General features: G+C 46.5%; 1 protein-coding gene across 2 annotated transcripts in view; it reads right to left on the bottom strand.

The window, feature by feature from the left end:
- TNR (tenascin R) overlaps positions 1-24,862 on the bottom strand; it is a 355,079-nt gene that overhangs the window by 120,872 nt on the left and 209,345 nt on the right. The window contains exon 2 of one of the 2 annotated variants that reach the window (XM_045027167.1): positions 24,665-24,766. The exons of the other annotated variant lie outside the window; for it this stretch is intronic. The gene's annotated coding sequence lies outside the window, so the exon portion shown is untranslated. The remainder of the gene's footprint in view (positions 1-24,664; positions 24,767-24,862) is intronic. 2 annotated transcript variants of the gene reach the window in all.

The following is a 24,862-nucleotide window of genomic DNA, read 5'->3' as shown; positions in this document are numbered from 1 at the left end:
TTTAGTCTGGAAAAAAGAAGACTGAGAGGAGATATAAGTTTTCAAGTACACCTCTACCTCAATATAACGCTGTCCTTGGGAGCCAAAAAAATCTTACCGCGTTATAGGTGAAACCGTGTTATATTGAACTTGCTTTGATCCACTGGAGTGCACAGCCCCGCCCCCCGGGAGTACTGCTTTACCGTATTATAGCCAAATTCATGTTATATTGGGTGGTGAGGTAGCGGTGTATGTAAAAAGTTGTTACAAGGAGAAGGAAGAAAAATTGTTTTTTCTTAACCTCTGAGGATAGGACAAGAAGCAATGGGCTTAATTTGCAGCAAGGGAGGTTTAGGTTAGACATTAGGAAAAACTTCCTAACTGTCAGGGTGGTTAAGCACTGGAATAAATTGCCTAGGGAGGTTGTGGAATCTCCATCATTGGAGATTTTTAAGAGGTTAAACAAGGTTAAACAAACACCTGGAATGGTCACTCTAGATAATACTTAGTCCTGCCATGAGTGCAGGGGAATGGACTAGATGACCAGTTCTATGATTCTATGATTTATCATTGACACGCACCATGTTGGAATACTGGACACATTATACAACTGACCCACAGAAGCTTCATGTAAAGGGCTCTCTTTAGTATTTGGAATGGGTTTTTTTTTCATTAATTATTTCTTCTTATTCCAAGGAGTATAAGATTTTTTTTTAAAAATACTATTTTGCAATGCTCCCTTGCTGTTGGCTGTAAATATGACATTATACCACGGGCCATGCTAGTGGTGTCAAAGCGGGCCTGGCCAGCATGATGACTTGTGAGGGTGCAAGAATGGGACACCTGTCTTAGAACATCTGTTTGATCGCCTGTACATAGCTTTAATGCTGCTGGATGATTTTCCAGGAGGGGCCTGAGCAAGGAAGGTACATGTGGTATGTGGGTTTTTTAGTATGGGTAAGGAGCAGGTGGTGTTATGGGCAGGATTTTCAAAATCTCCTGAATTATTTAGAAGCGTAAATCCTGTTGATTTGGTCTCCTAAATTGTTGTGCATTTGAAAATCCCAGTTTGTATGCTGAGATACTGAGCAATGCAAATAAAATATCAAGTATCTTTGGGAAACTCTGAATGCAGGTAGATGTTCTTGATGTGCAAAAGCCAGGGACCCAATTGATTTTAAAAGAGACATGGTTCGCTCTGGTTTTAAGAATCAGCCAGTAAACCAGAGGTCTCTGAAGCCACTGAAATGTACAGTGCTAAGCTGAGAGATACTGAAAGATGGATCCACTGAGTTTGAGGACTTCAGAGAATCCCATGAGATTTTTTTAGACATAGCACAAAACACAGATTGACTCTTATTTGTCTGTTGTTTTTTTTAAAGTATCTTCCAGAACTGAAACCTGGTTTGAAAAAAATAGAGTAGGAAGCCAAATGAGATTTGGAACGGCACTGCAGGGTGGCTTCAGTGCACTCCCCTAGCTATGGCACCTCACAGTGAGTTTGTAAGCTATGCAGGGGCTAACCTAGTAGGTGTTTAGATAGGAAACCTCCATGAAAACTGGGTGCTATTGAGAGTCAGTAGATGGTACTCTCCCCTGCACCAGATGCATACACTTAAAGCCCTTCATTGTTGGGTTTTATTTTTAAATACATTTCCTGGGACTGTATCAGGGTTTATTCTAAACTTTAAAAGCAGATTGAAAAATGGTGAAAGCCAAAATGTCGGCAGTACGGAGGAGGGGCGCTCACGATGTAGCAGTCAGGTGGGTTTGGCTGCTGGGACCTGGCTCCCTGCCAATCCTGCTCCCCTATTGCACAGACGAAGCAGACAGGGCTGCCCTGAAGGGTCCAGGTCAGCAGGGAAGCAGAAGGCTACATACACCCTGTGAGTACTGGCCCCCTGCCGGACAGATCTCTTTCCTGACCCCAGTCCTTTAGCACACCCTGCCAACTCCTGGGGCCATGCTGAAGGGCTGAGGTCAGGAGGGGCTCTGGCCAGCAGGAGAAGCTGGCAGTCCTGGCTCACCAGACCAGCTCCCTGCCGGTTTTCATTCCCAGGGCACAGAGTCCCATCCACTTCCCCTGCTCAACAGAGCCCCCTTCTGATCCCGATCTTTCAGCGTGGCTTTGGTCACTTCCTTTGCAAAAAATTCCTGGGTCCCCAAAAAAGCCAAATTTGAGTGAAAATCAGTAAAAACCAGACAACTGACTTTTAAAAAACCCAGGATTTTTTCAGGGCAAATCAGTAAATACCTAAGTTGATGGGCCTTGTATACACGGTTCTTACTTGTATACCTTTTTGACAAAAGGTAAAGCCTAGATCCTTATCACTTGTGGCTATTGCAAAGGCTGTGGCACTTTTCTCTGTCCACATTCCTTGTCAGGCAATGATATTTTGCTTATTTAACAAGCTTCCTACAGTTCCTTACTGGATACAGCATTGTACTTCCTTTCTTTTTCCTAAGCCATTTGATAAAGTTCTAGTTGTACAGCTGATGGATTCCAGCAGAGGCTGCATTTCAAGAGGGCTTAAATTGTTTTTTTGTTTGTTTGTTTTTTTTTAATAAAGCATTTTGGGAACCTTTGGCATGAAAAGCAGTACGTTGTATATAATATAGAATTTTAGTATTATGAATCCAGCTCTGAAAAAGCTTTTAAATTGATTTATTGGTGGGTGGGGTGTGCGTGCTGGCTTTGGAGACACAGAAACTAAGGAGAGTCATTATTGGATTTGTGCAGTATTGCTTGAGAGGCACTAAACAAGGAGAGACAACGGTTCTCTCATTCCGCGTAACAAATGGCTCTTGGTTTCTGCTCACGCAGCCAAGAAAAGAGGGCACAAGAAAGAAGGAGGGTTACTTTTTCTGTTTGTGCTTTGGAGTTTATTTTGTATGTTGCTTTTGAATATTGTTTGTGTGTGTGATACTTCACATCAAGAAACTCATTTAAAAGTACCCTATTTTTAGAGCTGTGTGAAAATCACAATTTCCATCCTGTAGGAAATTGTGATGTTTCACCATTTTATTTTTTCCTAAATCAGGAGAAAAAATTGAATTTTTTTTTCACAGAACAAAAAGTTTTCCAAAAATGTTACTTCAGAAATGATGAAACATTTCATTTAGGAGTTTTTGATCAATAAAGCTCCTGATACTCCTGATTCAAAATGTTTAATTTTAGTTTACTGAACTGACCCAAAATATTTCGAGTCAGGTCAGTATTAAACTGCATTGCTCTGTGATGGCACACTGCTTCATAAGAGTTGCAATTCAGGTGTCTAAAGCCCCAGTTTTCGCCTGTGGGACAGTCTACATCTCCTTTGATGCACTTGCAGCCATATGACTCCCATAGTGCACCATGCTCCTGGGGGGCGAGGGCTGTGTTGCATCATGAGAAATGTAGTCAAGCCAGGAAGTGTAGCCCATAGGGTAGAATAGGGAGGCACTAGGCACCCCAAACTAACAACTCCCATGAGGCAATGCACCACTTTAGTGAAATGCAGTTTAATGTTGAACTGACTCTATCGAAACATTTTAGGTCAGTTCAACGAACCAAAATATTTCAACTCCCACTGAGATCAGCGAGCTTTCAGTCAGACCCTTAAGGCATTCTATAGCTGGATCAGCAGTATTAAACACCTACAGCTGTCTACATCTGGCACACAGGTGTTTAATTATGAGCTTGTTAGCTGGCAAGATGATTTTTGTGGAGAAGGAGATGGGAAATCACCTACAGTTCTTACCCACATCCCTTGGCACTTTATACATATATATATACACACACACACACCACACCGGCATGGCAATAAATCAAAGCTTAAATACTCATAAAAATTCTGCAGTCACAAAAGTCACACACTTTCTGAGGGGGCAGAGAAGGAAAAAAAGATCTTGATAGTAGGGGATTTTGATAAGAAGGTGGGAGGAGAGACAAAAGCCTGTAAGACGTGGAAGAAACAAAGGCAATGAATTTGATTACAAACAATTGATCTACAAATACTTGAAAGGTATCAACACTGAGGCAGAATTTGCCTCTTCATGACACTGCTATAGCTGCAAAATAACTTAACTGACTTCAGTAGATTTACTGGGAATTTTATATTGGTCTCACTGAGAGAAGAATTTTGTGCTAAAGAGGAATTGTTCTAGAGAAGGCCCAGGGGAAATATCTGGCATAAATGGATGAAAGTTAAAGGAAAACATGGGCTGAAGAGTATTCCAGCCTACGTTGTGGGCTAGTCTCCCAAGGGCAAGGATGAAAACCCAGTCACTTGGGCTATTTAAAACTACATTGGAGAAAACACTGTAAAGGACAAGCCTATGTGGGCTGGGGAATGACTAGGTTGACTGAATATGTCATTTCTATCTCTAACTTCTATGACTCTGAGGCTTAGAGGGAGAGAGAAATTTTCTGAGCTAGAACAGTCTCAGGAGTAGAGCTGGGTGCAATTTCTGGACAAAAAGAGTGCAGATTTATTGGTGGAAATGTTTCATGAATTTGTGTTGAATTTCCAAATTGTTTTGGGAAAAGGCCAAAAACAAATTCAGAAAAAAAAAATCAAAAAGTCTAGTTCTGACAGTTTTGAAATAAAACATTTTGATTTTTTCAATTCACAACTTTTTTGTTTGAGTTTTACTTCAATTTTTTTGGAAAGGCATTGGGGGGAGGTGGGATAAATAACCCTCAAACCCATAATGCAGCATTTCATTTTTGGGAAAAATATTTTCTTCGACCCAAAATGATTTTTTTTTCAATTTTTTCAGTTCACTGAAAAATTTGAAAACATTTCATTTCAGGTTGACCCAATATGAATCCCCCCCCCCCGCCCTTGCAATTTTTCAGTTGGGCCAGTGAACTGAAAATATAGTTAGATCTACTCGGGAGCCTACTATACGAGCATAAGCTTGCTGTCCAGGCATCTGCAGATGCTAATGATAGCTGTCTAGCCAGAAGCAGGTCTATCTGGCCCTTGATCTGCCAGTCCAGCAGCAGCGCTATCCCATAGCAGGCTTCTATGTCATGCTCTGCCTCCAACTCTCAGCTGCTGTTGGATTCTCTCCTGCTTTCTGGCTCCAGCCCTTCATGCTCTGCAGATGAGAACTCGGGTGAGGAGACTTTGGTTTGGAATTCCCTGGACACAGGTGGCACCAGCAGCTGCAAGTCCTTTTTGTTCTTGTTGGTAAACAGCCCAGATTTTATTTAAATATTCATCAGGAAAGGACTTTGCCTGAATGTTGATCCAGGATGGGAGATGGTCCCTCATCTGACTCGAGGCTGCTAGCCTCAGAGATCCCCCTTCGCAGCCACTAGCAGGAGACTCCGAGATGATGCTTAACTTGGCATTTTAATTTCAAATCGATATAATAGAATCTCAGGGTTGGAAGGGACCTCAGGAGGTCATCTAGTCCAACCCCCTGCTCAAAGCAGGACCAAACCCAACTAAATCATCCCAGCCAGGGCTTTATCAAGCCTGACCTTAAAAACCTCTAAGGAAGGAGATTCCACCACCTCCCTAGGTAACCCATTCCAGTTCTTCACCACCCTACTAGTGAAAAAGCTTTTCCTAATGTCCAACTTAAACCTCCCCCTCTACAACTTGAGACCATTACTCCTTGTTCTGTCATCTTCTACCACTGAGAACAGTCTAGATCCATCCTCTTTGGAACCCCCTTTCAGGTAGTTGAAAGCAGCTATCAAATCCCCCCTCATTCTTCTCTTCTGCAGGCTAAACAATCCCAGTTCCCTCAGCCTCTCCTCATAAGACATGTGCTCCAGCCCCCTAATCATTTTTGTTGCCCTCCGCTGGACTCTCTCCAATTTATCCACATCCTTCTTGTAGTGTGGGGCCCAAAACTGGACACAGTACTCCAAATGAGGCCTCACCAGTGCTGAATAGAGGGGAATGATGACATCCCTCGATCTGCTGGAAATGCCCCTACTTATACAGTGCCCCTCTGCCAGGCAGACTCTGTGCTGTGAGCCCTCTCTGGGCGCAATGGGGCAGGAGGTGACAGCTCTCTCGTGGGGCTAGGCTTTCTCATTAGATGCCTCTCTCTCTTCCTGGCTGTGAGCTCAGCTGGCACCAGGCATTGGGAATGAGTTGCTCAGCTGCCCAGGTGCTTTTCTGGGTTGAGTGAGGGAAGAAAAGGCAACGGAATCTAGAGGGGCGCTTTGAAGAGCTCCCATCTTTTCTCAGTCCCCTGAATCCTCTCTCTTAGTCCCTCTTCATCTCCCTTCCTCCCACCGCGCTCTTGGGATGTTGTGTACGTGTGTCCGCACGCTCACCTGGTCTCTGGATGTGCACATGCACACATTTGTATGTGTCTGGGTGTTCCTTGTTTGGGGGGGATGTACGTGTCAGGATGTAAGTCACATGTCTCTGGGTGTGTGGCTTGGACTGTGGGTACATGGATCTGTGTTTGTGGGTGGGTGTGTACGAGGATGAGGGGTGTGTGTATATTTGTGCCTGTGCAGCTGTTTCGTGGCATGGCTGTGTCAGGATGCCTGCCTGCCCATGAAATCTAAATTACCTACCTACCTAGTGACCCTGCGATCACTAATGGATCATAATAAATCAGAGCTAAAGGCCTGGGAGCCTGGCCGAACCTCACACTGAGTGGAAGAGAGTGACTAACTGCTCTGTGCCCTGGAGGCCTCAGAAGGGAGCTCCCTATGGCTCAGCCAAATGTGGCTGGAGATTTTATTTGACAAAGCAGGGCAAACTTTGCTGCGAACCAGATGCTGCCTATGACCTGAGTCTTCCAGGGGAGAATAAATGACCCAAACCTACTGGTCTCCAGAATGAAGCAAGGCTGTAAGGAATGCAGCAGATCACATCAAAGCCGAGTGCTACAGGAGCACAAAAGAGAATTTACAGCCAAACAGGTTGTATTATGTGTCATATTACCTTGAAATGCAGAGCTCCTTTGGGCTTCATGGCTGCTGCCTTGATTTGCTCATCTGATTGCCAAGTTAATGGTAAGTAGAGCGGCTCTAGGAAATGTCACTTCCCTGAGCAGCCTGTCCCTGTCTCTTCTCCTTAGCAGGCAGACGTATCTACACCAGCAGTTCATATAAATATATATATATATATATATATATATATATATATATATATATATATATATATATATATACACACACACACACACACACACACACACACACACACACTCATCTAACAGTGAGCTCAGCTAGTGTGAATCTCCAATTAGTGAAGACATGCCTGGGAATGACAACATTTGGATCTGGATTTCAATCCTCTCTGATTCTGGGGGTGTTCACATCTCAGGGGCTAGGGCCCCTTTTGGGTTCTGGGCTTTTGGTCCATGACAGAGTTGGGAGCCAACTGTGACATTAAATCTGGGCCCTATAAGGTCCTAGTGGATGCTCCCCTGAGCCTAATTCTTGGTTAAATACACCCCTTATATTGAAATCTTCTGCATTCTAAAAGCCAGCAGTCTGTTTTTCAGAAGACTCTTTGAGTCTGGAATAGTAGCCATCTTCTGCCAGTATCCACAAGAGATCATCCAGATCTGAATTGTCCCAGACCATTCAGCCCATTATATAATATTACTTCACTCTTATATGGTGCTTTTCATTAGTAGCTCTTAAAAGACTTTACAAAGCAGGCCAGTATCATCCCCATTTACAGATGGAGAAACTGAGGCTATCAAGGCTGAATCCCCACTCTGGCACCTTGAGTGCAGGAAGTGGGTGGCCTGCAAAGATTCTAAAAACTAATACTTGCCACTTCAGGCTTGTATTAAACTCCCAAAGTTACAGCTTTTCTTTGACGTTGGCTTGGTAAATGCTGCCACCACTGAAATGCAAAAAAAAACCCCTTTGGACCCAGGAAGGAGCACTCGTGAATTCCTTCCTCTGGGATACCCTTAAGCCCTTTCACACACACCCCTCCCAGGGGAAGAGCTGAGAAAGAAAACAAAGGAAATTAGTAGTTGCCACCAGCTAATTAAACAACATATACACAAACCTCTTAGGACACCAAAAATCCAATCCTGTTCTTGAGGTAAATTCTATTGAAAACAAAAAGAAGGAAAATACATTTTGGAACTTAGGCTTTTGCTAGATTTTAAAAGAGTAATTCCAAAAATTAAGTACCTAAAATAGCTTCTTGGGGGTTCAGCTTAAAGGTTACAAGCCAACAAAAGTATCTGGGATTAGCACAGAGGAGATCCACAAGCCAAAATAAAGAAATAACCTGATCGTGTCTACCTAAACATTCCCTGTCCCAGTGATTTCTTCTAGGTATGGAAAATAATTTTTCATACCTGGTTCAAACCTTACATAGCATCCCTCCTTATAGCATTGCTGCTCTGTGTCCCTGCAGCCCAGAGAGAGCAACAGACAAAGAGAGAGTTTATTTTCCCATTTTAAAAACTTCTAGCCTACCCATTGGCTCTTTTGGTCAGGTGTCCACTCTTTTTCTTTACCTGGGGGGCTTTTTAACCCTTTACAGGTAAAGCAAGTAAAGAAAGCTACCAAGAGGGATTTTACAGCTAACTGGCTGGCTGGGTGTCTATCAAAGGGAGCTGTCCCTCCCCTTTATTTATCACAAAGCAAGATGAAGTGACTTGCTCAAGGTCACCCAGGAGGCAAACGGCAGAGCAGACAACAGAAGCTAATGCAATGCTTTACCCATTAGGAAACAGAGAGGTACCATGGGCTAATTTCAGATCTGGATTTGTCTCCAGCCAACTTCAGAGGTGGTTGGTGCTGTGGTTTTGGCTTGGGCCTAACTCTGATGCAGGGAGGATATGGTGGACTCCACCACAGGAGGAGAATACTGCCGATCCCTTCCTCCCATTCAAACACTGCCTTCAGTGGAGTTGTTCTGAGAAAAGCAAAACTCCACGACTGGAGGCTTCCACTGTATAGGTCTAGACAGGGGTCAGCGAGCTGAGTACGTGATAGCAGGTACCTCCTCAATTCAGTCTCAGCGGAGTCCTGGCGCTATGAAGACAGTAGAGAGGCCAGTCTGGGGCTGGGGAATAGACATCTCAATACTGGGCCAAAAGCAAGCCCTAGTGTTTGCTCTTCCATGGACCTGTGCACAGCCCTGGCCCCGAAGCTCTGTAGTCACTGTTCAGTGAGTCAGTCTGATCTTTTCCGTTCAATACGGCACTGCCAGGTGGAGAATGGCCAAGAACTTTGCTGCGGCCAATGTGATCCCATCCATTTCATTAGCGGAGAATGCTGTAAAGCAGCATCCCTTGGGGGGAACGGTGCCTCAAGGAACAGAAATCAAGTGACACTCAGCACCCCCAAGGATGGTGCATTAAGCTGATTAAACCTGCTGCCTGTCTAGCACCAGCTGATTTCTAAGCATGGGCCAACTTCCCCTGCACAATGAAACAATTCAAGGAGCCTTCCCAATCCTCCTGGGGGCTGTGGAAAGCTGCCTTTTGCTTATCTGCCTTATCAGTATCAGTGTGACAGACAGCGCTCATCTTTCAGCTAACGAGACTCCTTTTCATTCCTTAATACAACCTTCCCCCACTACCCTCCCCCCATGGCTGGCGTTTTGTATTCCTGAGGCCCCTCCAGCCAGCTGAATGCCTTCCTTTACATGACAGGGAGGAGGCTGTCCCTGCCAGAAATTGCTCCTGAACAATTTATCAGGCTTCCACAGGCAGGAGGAATGACTGACTAACTGAGAGGCTGCTTGGCCTTAATCTTGCTAAGCGGTTCCAAACGAGGGTTGTCAAACCAGACAGCGGAACAGCTTCTGCTAAGTGTGTGTTCTCGTTCCCTACACGCATAGGGACGCAGGCGCGGTTTCTGGTTGCAAATGAGGCCAGCCAGAATGCGTCAGGATTTCCCATGCCATGCTGCTGCGGCAGTGGGAGCCCCCAAGTATTTTCAGCACGGGCTTTCCTGGCCAGATCCAGGCTCCTTGTCCAGCCCAAGAAAAGTGACACGAAGGCAGAGACTTCAGCCTCTTGAACACCGCGTTGTAATTTATGTCACCCCGCTTCTTCATTCCTCCATTTAATAGCATTGTGTCATCCATGGCAGCAGGTAACCTAGGGGACTGGCCATTTTCTTTAACCCTTTGGGCTGTACACACACATGCGCTGCTAATGACACCCTTGGGTTTCTGCAGCAACTGAATCCCAGACCTCTGGATCTGAACTCATGAGCCCATACAGCTACAGCTGAAAGACCAAGGCTGGGATCCACAATGGCACTTAGGTGCTGCAATGCCGAGTGTCACGGTGCAGAACGTTTAGATGCCTAGAAAATCACAGGAATACTGCAATCCATGAAGCCTGACTTAGGTGCCTTGGCTCCCTAGAAAATGGATGGGGACAGATAGGTTTCTCCTAACCTAGTGGGCTGGCTTTTGTGGTTTGCATTCTAAGCGATACCGACGCAAGGGGCATGTGCTGAGTCCTCCACTCTTGTTGCCCAACTCTGGACTGCAGGGAGGCACCGAGCTCTGCTTAGAGATCCACGAACAGGAACCCACTGCCTCTGGTCAGGGGGCTTCGGTGCCTAAGCCACTTTTGGAGGGAATGAGCCACAAACCAGCCAGAGAAGGACATGCCGACCTTATAGGTTGGCCCATAGTGCTTAGAGCACTCACCAAGGCTGTGGGAGACCCAGGCTCAATTCTACCCTCTCTCTCTCTCTCAAAGAGAGCGAAACAATGTGAACAGGGGTGCTTTCCCACCTCCCTGACCTGTGGGTTATTCTGATGTAGGGCACCCTCAACTTCGCCTGTTGAATGGATACATAATGAAGGACATGGTACATATTGCAATGCTGAGTTACTCCAACTGGGGGAGCTGGTGCGCGCACACACAATGAGAGAGAGAGGGGCCCTTGTGGGGTGTAGAGGTAGAACATGGCTGCTGTTTGACAGAACATGACAACAGATTAGGAGATACAGTGACGCATACCTCAGGGGCACTTGACATTGGCAGACTGCAATTACCCCAGCTGGAATTTGGCCAGGACATCAAGATTTGAGCCCTGTCTCTTGCCAAAAATAACCATGGTACCATTAAGGTGACCTCTAGCAGCGCCATGAAACTATGTCAGGGTACCGGTTCAATGCTGACTCAGAAAGAAGAGTGCAACCTACCCTGTCATCACTACCTGCAGCTGGGTTTTCCTTAGAGCTCCTCCATCCAAATTATAAGTAGGTCCATCCCTGGTTCACGTATGAAATGTGACACATGTATGGCCTGAGGGGTGATGGCTGCAGGCCGAGCTACAGGAAGACTTAGCTCAGGTCTTGGCTGCTACATCATTTTGTCCATTTCTTTTTCAACAGGAGAATGAGCAATTTAAGTTGACTTAATGATGCCTTGCGGTGCTGATAGCGGTGGCAAATCATAAAGGGAATATTGTGATATGGAAAGGATGTTTCTGCATGGTCTACTGAGCAAAATGAAGACCCAGGTCCCTCCCAATATGGTGTACATGATGTAGACCGTGATTACTACATTCTGATTAAAGAACATGGCTACGTTCACCCTGGTAGTAGGTAGAATTCTGTCTGTCTGACTGAGCTGCTGGAGTGTTTTATATTGAGCTACTATTCGAACCAGCAGCTCATGCACTCTCACTGAGCAAGTATAGGGGTGATGTCTGGGCCTGCAGCAAGGCTCCTCATGAATTAACTATCTGGCCCAGAAGCAAGGCTGTACAGATGCTCCAGTGTTTAAAGCAGAAGACCAGGAGCAAGAACGCCAGTGCTTGAGGTTTGGTGGGTATCTGTCTAATTACACAGCAGAAGTGATGCATTATATTGTTGCAAACTACACCTTCAAACTGGAGGAGGAGTCCGGCCTGTCTGCTGTGAGGTGCTCCATTCTGGAAAGCAGTTTTGGATTCTGTGACCGGGTCAGACTCACTGTGATTTGCCTCATGCAGATGCTACATTTGTTCTTTCTTGGTGTGTTGCTTTCCTTCATGTACAGTGAATGCCCTTCTATCTGAAAGCCCAAGCCTGCTCTTTGTGTGTAGAAAAGCATGACATTGGACATGGATGAGGGTCAATGACATTGTTACAGCATTTAGACCTGCAGAGCACAGACCTGGGTAGGAAAGTGGTCTCAGAACAGTGGAAATTCTTTACATTAGGCATATGGGAGTGAGTTGATTGTGTTGCACACTGCCTCATAACAGCAAAGAACATGGTGTTCATGCAACACCGGGAAAAGTAGAGTGAGCAGCTCAGCAGTAATGAGCAGAGTGATCTGAAGGCTTTAAATTGGAGAGAGAGAGAGAGAGAGAGAGTGTGTGTGTGTGTGTGTGTAAAAACTTGACATAGAGTCATTTTGGGGTCTTTTCCCCCAGCCCTGACAGTCCAAGGCACTGCTGTTTTGCATGATGTCAAAGAGGTCTAACTCAGGCTGTGCACATGGGAAAAACAATGCAGGCTGCATGAAAACAGCAATGCTGTTTTTCTGCCCCACTGATTAATGCCCTGGAGTGAGAAGTGTGCAGCAGCTGTACAGACAGGGGCAGCTCTAGGCACCAGCAAAGCAAGCACCTGTTTGGGGCAGCCCATTTGCAGGGGCGGCATGGGAGCTGAGAACAAACAGGGGGCTCTGGGAGCTGTAGTTCCTTGGTTAGCTCCCTGCCTATAGAGCCAGCCCTGGAGCAAGGAAAGAACTACATTTCCCAGCATTCCCTTGGCCACTACCAACTGAAAAGGAAAGAGGGGGACCTCATGCAGCAGCATGGTATGAGTGGAGAGTTGCACTGTGAATGGTAGGGAGACCATATTTTAACATTCAAAAAACAGGACACTCCAGGGGGAGGGAAGCCCCACCCTGCCACCATCCACTCCCTCTGACTGCCCCCCACAGAAACCCCAACCCATCCAACCCTCCCTGCGCTCTGTCCCCTGATCTTCCCCTCCCGGGATCCCTGCCCCTAACTGCCCTCCTAGGACCCCACCCCCTACCTGTCCCCTGACAAACCCCTGGGACTCCCATGCCTATCCAACCGCTTCCTGTCCCCTGACTGCCCCCTGAACTTCCGCCCCATCCAACCCCCTCTACTCCCTCTGACCCATCTAACCCCCCCTTCTCCCTGCCCCTGACTGCCCCCCCCGAACCTCTGCCCCATCCAACCCCCTCTGCTCCCTGTTCCTTGACTGCCCCCTTGGGACCCCCTACCCCTTCTCCAACCCCCCAGCCCCCTTACCGTGCCACTCAGACCAGCGTGTCTGGCTCCACGCAGCTCCAGACACGCTGCTGCATACATGCTGCTGTGCTCCCCCGCGGAGCCCACAGCCCACCTCCCCCCGCCACACACACCCAGCACCTGCCTTCCAGATTTGAAAACCTCAAAATTCAGGAGTGCTCAAGCTCAGTTTGGGCAGCTGTTACGTCATTTAAACCTGCCGCCCAGCACCTCTGACACCAGTTGGTTTTAGAGGAAGCAGCAGATGCTCAGCACCTCTGAAAACCAGACTAGGAGCCTAAATATGAAGCCAGCAACTTAACTTGAAAGGCCCCCGCATGTGACGATATTGGCCAGTGTGTCTAGCAGCAATGGAGAGTCATGTGGGGTTGTAGGAGAGCTGGGTTGAGGGCAGTTTCAGTTCCTCTGCTGTCTTGCAGAGACAGGAAAAATAATCCTTGAAGAAGAACCTCCAAACTAAACATACAAGGGAGGGGAGAGCTCCCAGCACATCAGGGATGCTTGAGAAGGGAAAGAGGAGCCTTGCTCTGCCTTAGGCACTTGACGCTGATGCAGTTGGCCTAAAATACTTATGCTCGGAGCCCTTTTATCTTAGCAAAACTCACGTGGCATGAGCCAGCACTTAGAGAATAAATACACCCTTCCACACAAGCTATGGAATAATAATACACACACTTTACAGGCTGGATTAGTGACTGTGCTAAAGCCGAGGGCCAGGAGAGAATAGCAAGAGTTTCCTTCCTATGTTGGAACCCACAAATAGCTTCTTTAGGGCTAATATTTATTCCCTAAGTGTAATATTGATGCTGGGTGTTCTACGGTGTAGGTTCAAACCTTGGTACCTAGGAACAAAGCAGTTCATTTCTATATCTTGGGTGTATTTGATGTTCAAATGAAACAAGTGCACAGATACTATGATGGTGTAGTCAGGAGCCATACAGAGGAGAGCAGAGCTCTTTCCGCGTTATTCTGGGGGTTATTTTTTGCCCACTTGAGAATCGTTCTGACGACATCAGGACTTTGGTACCCTGAGTTTATGGTGTAACCCACTTCTCCATTTGAAGGTTGTCATTCTTCTGCTGCCCCTCCTAATTTCCCTTCCTGTATCAACCCACAATCACATTATTTTTCTTTCCTTGGTCCGGAAGAGGAAAACAGATGGTCTTTTCCCAGATCCCCATTAAGAGTAAGCATCAGAGATACTACTACCTTTGAAAAACGTGGCCCATCCATGTCGCTTCATCTGTGGCTTCCCAGGGCCATGGATATACCTACCCAGAGGTGGCTTCCCAATGCACGATCCTTGTGGCAATCCCCATGCTGTGGGTTAGTGTACCTGGACTTCTACAGTGCTATTGTGAAGGTTAATTTTGGTATGATATTTCCAACCGAGATAGAGTAACATATTCTTCCTCCATAGAGGTGAATTACTAAAACCATTATCTGAATCATTACCACCACTGAAATACTTGTATTCCCATTAATTTCTTGACATTTACACACATTTCTATCCCATTCAGTCACTGATCAACTTTTGGAATGTTAAATTGCAACCCTGTCACCAAACATCATCACTACTTCTATGAGAAGGATCTGTGTCCTATCATCACTGACTAGTTACAGCCATCCTCCTCTTCACTGCAGTCATCCGCAATCTCCTGCCGTCCTTTCCCATCACGTTTTGCATTTCCACTGCCCATCTTCATTATCATCACTGTTATCACCACAACCCTCCCACTCCAGTCCTTAGCAAAGCCCTCCCAGCGCCTCATCCTTGCTGGGCTCCAGGCTCTGAAGGGCAGCATACCCTTAGGGCTTGGCTACACTTACAAGTTGCAGCGCTGGGAGTTACAGCGCTGGTCATGCAGCTGTGGAAGGGCCAGCGCTGGAGTGTGGCCACACTGACAGCTACCAGCGCTGCAGTGTGGCCACACTTGCAGCACTTTCCAGCGCTGTATTGAGAGGTGCATTGTGGGCAGCTATCCCACAGAGCACCTCGTCCCGTTTTGGCGCCGTTTTGGCGCTGAGTATTGTGGGAAGGGGAAGGAAGTGTGCGGGTCATTCCGCTTCCTGTTTGCCAGCGCCCCGTGGTGCATCGCTTCACATCCCAGCATTCACTCTTTCCAGCAGCGTTTGGCGCCATTGTGAGTGTCTTTCTGTTACTCTCTGTGTGAATCGCGATTTCTGTGGCAAATGGAGCCCGATCTGCTGAGGACTCTGCTGATGAGTGTCACCAGCACAACACGTTTGGCAGTCCAGCTATTCCTTCAGCTCCAAAGTGACAGTGAGGATTCCGACGATGATATCAATATGGATTTGCCTGCCGCGTGTGACACTAAAGTGCTTGCGGCATTTACGGAAATGCTCAGCACCGTTGAACGCCGCTTTTGGGCTCGGGAAACAAGCACTGAGTGGTGGGATCACATCGTCATGGAAGTCTGGGATGACGAGCAGTGGCTGCAGAACTTTCGTATGAGAAAAGCCACTTTCATGGGACTGTGTGCTGAGCTCGCCCCCACTCTGCGGCGCAAGGACACAAGATTGAGAGCTGCCCTGACGGTGGAAAAGCGAGTGGCTATTGCAATCTGGAAGCTGGCAACTCCAGACAGCTACCGGTCGGTCAGGAACCAGTTTGGTGTGGGAAAGTCGACCGTGGGAATCGTTTTGATGCAAGTTTGCAAGGCAATTAATCGCATCCTGCTAAGAAAGACCGTGACTCTGGGGAGCGTGCAGGACATTGTGGATGGCTTTGCACACATGGGTTTCCCTAACTGTGGAGGGGCGATAGATGGGACGCATATTCCTATTCTGGCCCCCCCCCACCTGGCATCAGAGTACGTTAATCGGAAGGGGTATTTCTCTATGGTTCTCCAGGCGCTTGTGGATCACCGCGGGCGTTTCATTGACATTTACACAGGCTGGCCTGGAAAGGTGCATGATGCACGCATCTTTCGGAACAGTGGCCTGTTCAGGAAGATGCAGGCAGGGACTTTTTTCCCAGACAGGAAGATCACAGTAGGGGATGTCGAAATGCCCACTGTGATCCTTGGAGACCCCGCGTACCCGTTACTGCCTTGGCTCATGAAACCCTATACAGGGAAGCTTGACAGGAGCAAGGACCGGTTCAACTACAGGCTGAGCCGGTGCAGAATGACTGTGGAGTGTGCTTTTGGGCGTTTAAAAGCCCGCTGGCGTTGCTTGTATGGGAAGCTAGACTTGGGGGAAAGCAGCATCCCCGCGGTTATATGCGCTTGCTGTACCCTCCATAATATTTGTGAAGGGAAGGGTGAAACATTCAGTGAGGTATGGACCACCGAGGTTCAAGTCCTGGAGGCTGAATATGCACAGCCAGAGAGCAGGGCTAATAGAGAGGCCCAGCACAGGGCTACAAGGATTAGGGATGCCTTGAGGGAAGAATTTGAGGCTGAAAGCCAACAATAATGTTTGCTGCCTTGCATGGGAGTGAATTGCACTGCTTACACTGTTATGCTATTATCCATAATAATAATATGATTTGTAGTGCCTCTTTCTTTACTGGGCTAAGGTATCTTTCACTATCTGCTATAATAAAGACTGTTTTCAAAGCCAAGAATTGTTTTATTGAAAAGAAAAAAACTTCCTTGACAGACAGACAGACACACAACATTTCATGAACACAAGAGGGCAGGGGTGTGGGTTGGTGAACTGTACAGTCACAAGTTTGCATATGCCCTGTCTGGATTGCTGTTTAATGAATCCTGCACTTCAGGGTTCATATACTGCATGGTGATGGGGGTTGAATGCAGAGGGTAAGGGTGGTGGTAGGTATCAGGGCTGGTTGGGGAACGTACAGGTGTTGGAGGCAGCTGGTGGTGGTAAGAACCTGGATGCTGGGGAAAGGTGGTTTGAGCTGACATTGGGGCACAAGGCACAAAGGACGGGGCGGGTGGGGGAGTAGCACGGTAGTGCTCTGCTTGCATGGCAACGAGTGACTCTATAGACTCCGCTTGGCGCTCCAGGATGCTTAGCAGCCGCTCCGTGGTTTTCCTCTTGGCCACTGCATTTCTCTTGCGTGTCCTGCTTTCTTTCTCTCGCCAATCCTTCAAGTCCTTACTCTCTCGAGCAGACTGATTAAGAACAGTTTTCAGCATGTCTTCTTTGCTCTTTCGGGGATTTTTTCTCAAATTTTGAAGCCTCTGTGATGTTGAACATCTGGGCAGTCCAGTAGTCAAGGTCACTGTAGAAACAGAAATGACAACATTTAACACGGGCAGCATTGTATCCACTATCTCCAGACATGAATTGTTACACTGAGGGAGTGAGTTCTTATTTAAGCATTCTTTTACCCACACGCATAACACTACAGAAGCCACGACATGGTGAGTGAGCAGTGCTTATATGGGGAGAAGTGGGGCTTGGGTGTAAGAGGGGAGCTGGTTGCTTCGGGTAATCTGGAGTGCTAGAGGGGTTGAGTGAAATGAAGATGCAGATGCAGGGGTGATCTTATCTCCCTATCTCTTCACTAAAGAGTCTCCCAACATTTTTCACAGGACTTAATCCTGGAAGATGTTTCCCTACTGCGAGTCACTAGGGAACAGCGGGGGGCTCTTTTAGAGCAATGTGGATTACGCGCTCCTGGCTGCATGCCTCCAGGGAATCTGCGGTTTCTTCCCCCATGCCAGGAGCGCAGCGCTGGAAAGCCTCCACCAGCGCTGCAACTTGTAAGTGTAGCCAAGCCCTTAGTGCATAAAGTACTACAACAGCCACCTGGATCACTTAATGTGTCCCTGCCAGCAGTCACATCTGTTACATACTTCCTCCGCTGGTACAGCTCTGAACAGCACAATGATCTGGACTTCTGTTGTGTTTCCAGTTATACAGTCTCCCCTGCCCCATCTTTATCTCAGTTTCACTTTTGTTTCAGAAACTGACAGCTTCAGTGCATCCATTCTTCATTAGCCTCATGGTCGCCTCCGCCACCACTTATCATGAAGCGTGAGCAACATAATCCTCACTTGCATCACTGTCCTCATTTCTTCCATAACAACAATAATCTTTTCTACTACTGCAGTCATTACCTCATTATACCTCCATTCCCTCTTCGAATCATCTCCATTAGAACCCCATTACCTTGAACAACAACTCCATTCCAATCTATTATCTTCCTTATCTTCTTTACTATAGTTATCTGCACCTCCTTCTTTATAACTATCACTTCCTCAATTACCATTCCATTATCTTTATTACTACCCCTGTTACAGTCATAATTATGCCCTTTACAGTTTTGATATCTGCATCTCCACCCAGCCAATTCCATATCTCCGTCACCTCTGTTAGCAGCAGCAGCATGGCATTACAACTCAGTTATCTTCATTGTCCCCATTAGATAATTCACTTATCTTCACCATCACCACCTTTATTAGAGTCCTAATTATCTCCATCCTGATTTTCATACTTTAATTATTTTTCCATTACAGATTTATTGTCTTTCATTATCACGTCCTTCATCAGTCAACCTCTCATCCACTACAGTGTCACAGGACACATTATTAGCTGATGGCAAGTGACACTCAGTGGAGATCTGCAGATTTACACTAGCTGAAGATCTAGCCTGGTATCTTCATCACCGTTATCTCTGTCACGGAGATCATCCCGTCCATTTCACTGCCACCATCTTCACCAACACCCCTCTATTACAATTCCATCATCTCTGCCTCTATTACAGTCATAATTATCTCCATTACACTTCCATTATCCCCAGATTTATCTCCAGTGCAGATTTTATGATCATCATGACCTGCCCCTCCACAGTCGTCAGCATCCCTATCGCTGTTTCATCCAGTCCCTTCAGTCATTCCTCTAGCACAGTGAGAAGCACAGCATCTCCTCTGCTAAAATACTATTATCTTAATTGTCATTTCTACTGCAGCCAGCACCTCCATTACAGCCCCATTCTTTTCATTATCGCCTTGATTACAGTTAGAAGTGCTTCCATTACAGTGCTACTCTTTTGATTCATTTGTCTATTACAGTCTGCAGGAGCCCACCCACACATCATAATTCTATTGTCTCCAACAACGGCTCAATTAGAGTTTAATCACACACCCTTTGCAGCTGCTCATTGCTGATGGTGCTGCCGTAGCCATTTGCATTACCATCACCACAATTCCATGTACCCTCTTGGAACCATCTTTCCTACCTGGGGCATGCTTTTGAGCAGAACGCCTTATGCTACTGCTGGCAACAGGCCTGCTTTCCACAGCGTGCAGCGTAGATCCACAGTGTAAATGGAAGACGTTGAAAGGCACAGTGCTGACACAATGTGTGGAGGGGAAAACTTGTGCAGCAAATTCTGGGCAGTTCTCTTCATTGTATCAGACCTCATATAGGAAGGGATGGCAGCTGAGGCAGAAGGTTTGGCCTGCACTACTTGCATTGACTGGTGAATGACCTCTAGCTCACGCCCCATTGGCTCTCTGGGCAGAGTCTAGGGTGACCAGACAGCAAGTGTGAAAAATTGGGACAAGGGGTGGGGAGTAATAGGAGCCTATATAAGAAAAAGACCCAAAAATCAGGACTGTCCCTATAAAATCAGGACATCTGGTCACCCTAGGGCAGACATGCAGAGCTGACGTCTGTGCAGGCCCCATTTGACGCCACAGAGAGAGAGCCTGCTCCAAAGCCTACTGCAATCAATGGGAGCCTGGCATTGAGTATAGTAGGCTTTGGATCAGGCCCCAAAAGAGACAGCCCTGTGGCATGCTGCCTGTAGCTCCCCCCCACCCCCGAGACTGTGCAGGGAGCATGCCACAGAGAGCAGCTACTCCAGTGGTTCTCATCTTTTGTACTGGTGACCCCTTTCACACAGCAAGCCTCTGAGTGAGACCCCCCCTTATACATTAAAAACACTTTTTTATATATTTAACACCATTATAAATGCTGGAGGTGAAGTGGGGTTTGGGGTGGAGGCTGACAGCTCGCGACCCCCCATGTAATAACCTCGAGACCCCCTGAGGGGTCCTGACCCCCAGTTTGAGAACCCCAGAGCTACTCCCTGGTTCCACCCATTTCCAGTGGAGCCCCAAACACATTTTGTCTGCATTGAAGGGCTCTAGGCAGACAGGGTGGAGACCCCGCACTGCCTTATCCGCCCTTCCCCAATGCTAATCTTCACCCAGTTTCCATGGACATTTTCTCTCTTCCATGCTATGCACCTGGTCTTTGGGAATTTCAGTTCTAATAAGTTCAGCTGCTTAGAACCAAGCTGCTGCTCTCCTTAGAATCATAGAAATATTGGGCTGGAAGGAACTTCAAGAGGTCATCTGCTCCATCCCCCGCCCTTAGCCAGCACCAAGTACACTTAGACCATCCCTGACAGGTGTTTGTCTCACCCGTTCTTAAAAACCTCCAATGACAGGAATGTCACAACCTCCCTTGGGAACCTCTTGCAGTGCTTAACATTCCTTAGCATTAGAGTTTTTCCTGATAGCTAATATAAATCCCCTTTGCTGCAAACCAAGCCAGTTGCTTCTTGTCATACCCACAGTGGACAAGTAGAACAATTGATCACCCCCCTTTTTATAACACTTTAGATAGTTGAGGACTTATCATATTTCCCCTTCATAACATGTTAATTAAATGTTTTAGGGTTTCAAATCAAGTTTGATTCTGGTTTTGCGTGAAAGTCAGGCTTAGTTATTGTCTCATACAATGTGATTCACTGAATATCCTGTACCTTTCCAGCCCAACCAATTGCTAATAAAGGCTTGCCTATATCTTATGTTCCCTCATCCTGTTAGCTGGACTGTTTCAGCGTTAGCTGTACAGAACTAGTTTATGGTTGAAAGATAGCATTTGGCCAGCATGCACAGAAAATGTAAGACTGTACTCACTGTGACAAGTTCTTGCAAAGAAGAAACATGTCAGAATGGGGATAAGTTAGATGAGAAGAGGTGAGACCTATTGGTGGACAAAACAACCGTGCCATGCCCATGGGACTGATTGTTGGCCAAAGCTATAGGAGCTGGACTGATTGTTAGCCAAAGCTATAGAAGACGGCCACTGAGTACAGACAACATGCAAACAATTCATTAACAGGGTGGTCAGGAATTTCAAAGGAGCCTAAAGCAGCTAGGTGCCCCACCATAATCTCTAGCCTGGCATAGGATTGGCAGACACTGTGGCAGTAAACTGGATTCAGTCCACCCATTTTGTGAGTATTTCAACATCCTGCATTGACATTATTACACCCACAGCATCCTGCTTCCACTGTGAATCTATGCTCTCTATGTCCAGTGTTATCAGCATAGCAGGGCAATTTGCTAAAAAGCATGTCACAGCTCTCACTCCCAAAACCAGGCTTGTGAATTCACTGTGACCAGTGTTACTGTCCTGCATATAGATAATTGCCATTCACCTCAGCCTGTTCACATGCTGCTTTGCTATGCTGGCATTTGAACGGGGGGGTGTTGAATGGGGAGGACAGCCACACTCCATTGAGCTGATGCTAGATACTGGTTCAGCTGTGTCAGTTCGGTGGGAATCTTTGTACTTGCCCTGTTTTCAGAGCAGGCATCTTACAGAACCGAAACTCTCCTTGCTGATGTACTGGAAGAAAATCAGCCCTTTGCCAGGGTTGTCTTATTGCACTGGTGACACGTGTACTTGCAGAGTTCCATCACGGGAAAATGGACCATTTCACTGCTTTTAACATGAGAGTTGCTAATGCACATGCACAGAATGTTCCTATCTGCTTAACTCCTGACTCCACTGTGACAGACAGTAGTGACTCTCTGGCATGCTTGCCTGCGCAAATGCATTTGTGCATAAAGTCAATCCCAGAAGGTCAATCCCTTCCCACCAACAGAAGAAACTCAGATGCTTGCCTCTGTCTATCTGGGAAATTGGGTCCTAGGAGCTACAAATGCATGAGCCGGATTTGGGAAAAAGAGAATAATACAATCCAGCACAGCACTGTGTATAAGGAAGATAAACAGATCCACGCTGTAATTTCAGTGGCCAGAACTCCAGTGGGGTTCTTTAGGGAGCATTTGTAAACCCAGCTTTGTTTAAAGCAAACAAAAAGAAAGCCCAGTTAAATCTAGCTATCTGTTTCATGGTATTATTTCTTTGTCATAGAGTAGCACCTAAGGGCTGCAACTGAAATCAGGGTCCTGCTATGGCAAATGGTGTACACACACAGACACAGTCCCTGTGCCAAAGATCTGACAAGCCAGCCACAGGAAGTGCAATGATCCCCATTTCACAGATGGGGAACTGAAGCACAAGGCATTTAAGTGACTTGCCTAAGAGCGTCACACCGTGGAAGAGCTGGGAATCAAACCCAGACATCCTATGTCCTAGTCTAGTGCCATCAACAAACATGGAGAAAAGCTTATCTACCATACATGTAATCAGAGAGGAAACTCTGGCCTCCTCTTCACCTTCCACTTGTACTTCAGAGCAGAGGCTTGGAGGCTCTTGCTTCTTATGATGGCATGGGCCAATAGTGGAGCTAAGGGGGGGCCTTTAGGTGTATGTGTGGCACCTTTTCACATGGGGCTGGAGAGTGAACCTGCCCTCCACTCACCCGGCAGTAGTAGTGCCTGTCCCGCAGGGCTGAGCCTGGCTCCCTGCTCTGGGCGTTGTGACATGGCACACAGCTATGCACCATGTCGCGACGCCACTCATTCAAATTTGGCCTGGCCACCCCTTGGGCATGATGGGTCAAATGGGAATGGTGCTGCAACCCCATGTGCCAGGTTTCAATGCCCGGGGTGGGAAGCTGGGGCCTGCCCCATGGGAGATGCTGCTGCCAGGTGAGCCGTGGGCAGCCACCATGAATGACTCATTGCTCCCCTGATTGCAAAACCTGGCTCTGCCACTGGTCTGGGCTATGGTGATTTCTTACCACTTATTTATTATTTGTATAACAGCAGCACCTAGAAGTGCCAACCAGACTGAGGGCCCATTATGCTAGGGGGTGTACTTATAGATAATAAAACAGAGTCCCTGCTCCAAGGACCTTACAATCTTAGTTTACAACAAGATGCACCAGGTAGATGAAACCAACAAATAAGAGACAGGAAGGAGTAGCAGCAATACATGTGTTTTTGCACAGACTAGCTATGTGTACAGTATGCAGGCACAGCTTATTTTTTTTAATGGCAATAGACAAGCAGATCAGTAATAGGAACCGCATTTACCATCTGCTAAGCCATTATCAGCTTGGCAGCATTTTGTCAGCATCACGTACTGCTCTTCCCCAACATAATGAAGTTGTGTGATGTCACTGTAGCATCAGAACATGGAGTATGCCCATATAGAACAGAGATTATGTAACAAAATACCTATGACCTCGATGGCTGCTTTATGATGCTGATGTTGTGTTTGCTGTATTGATTCCTTCACATTAGAAACTCTTCTGGCTAATTCGTACCTGTGCTTATTAGTTTGACAGCTGCCCCAAAACTTTAACAGATTTATTACTGTAGCTGGTGCAAGTCTGGCCGTGATTATGACCTTTTTCATTCGCTGTTCATTAAAGATGTTTTTTTGAAAGACACTAATACATTTTCATGAAAAATGTCGAAATAATTGGTTCACAAATGTAAAAAAGGAATATTTCTAGAGATTTTTCAAGGAATGTTTTTTACCCAGACTGTCCAGAAAGAAACCTTTAGACCACGTGTCCTTCCAAAAACCCAGAGGGCCAGATATGCAGGTGGTGTTCCTTGGAATGGAAGTCACTGGAGTTGTAGTAATTTACACCAATGAAGGAGCTGTTCAACTGACTTCAGTGGAGTGGTGGCATTTTACACCAGTTGGGTATTGAGCCCAGACATTTTATTCTTTCATAAACATGAGCAAAGCCTCTTTGGAAAGCTGACAGAAGGGGGGAAATGCTGAGAAGAATAAAATATCAGCATAAGTAACTCATTCTTAGAAGAGTTTTGCACTGTCTGGTTCTTTATGCTCTGTATGAAGGAAAAAACGAGAACATGTGGAAATCTTTGGAATGAAAAAGAAACATGAGTTTTCCTTTGACATCAGAAAGAGTTATGGCGGATGCTGAAGGGACATAGAGATGTTTTATTATGGGCTTTGAAGCACTGGAAGTTTTTGGTTAGGTTAGTAAATAATTCAAAAAATGATTTGTGCTGGCCCATCTGAGCTCAGGTATTGTGGGAATAAAGAACAAACCCCTGGCATCACTGAGCACAGGAATACATTTTTATTACCAGCCACATAATCACTAGCTTCCTGAAGTACATTATTAAAAACAAGGTTAGTACTAGCTGCTACAGACCCCATCAGTCCAGAGCCCCAGCTTGCGAGGCGTCCAATAAATAAAGTACCATTTGGGGCCATTTCATTACATCTGTGGTAGCCAGGCATGAAGCTCAGTTCTGCTCGGACTATCTGCAGAACCACCCACTGCAAGGCACCAAGGGACAATGAACCCCACCCAGAAGCTGGAGATTTGGGCGGGAGGGGAAAGCACAAAGTAAGAAGGTCCGGTACCTGCTGGAGTAGGTGGTTTGGTTTTTCCTTCCTCAGCACCCTCTCCTGGATCCAGCTCTCAAATGGAAGCAGCTCGTTATTGAGGTAAGCTGCTGTAGTGACCTGTAGAGAGAAAGGTACAAGGGTGTTACCTTTTCCTCTCCAGGCAGATACTTGCACTTGTGGAGATGTCCAGCTTTCAGTGACACGCACATTTCA

The sequence above is a fragment of the Mauremys mutica genome, chromosome 8 (genome assembly GCF_020497125.1).
Source record: "Mauremys mutica isolate MM-2020 ecotype Southern chromosome 8, ASM2049712v1, whole genome shotgun sequence".
NCBI lineage: Eukaryota > Metazoa > Chordata > Testudines > Geoemydidae > Mauremys > Mauremys mutica.
Note: the sequence above shows the minus strand (reverse complement) of the source record. Positions and strands in the feature narration are given on the sequence as shown.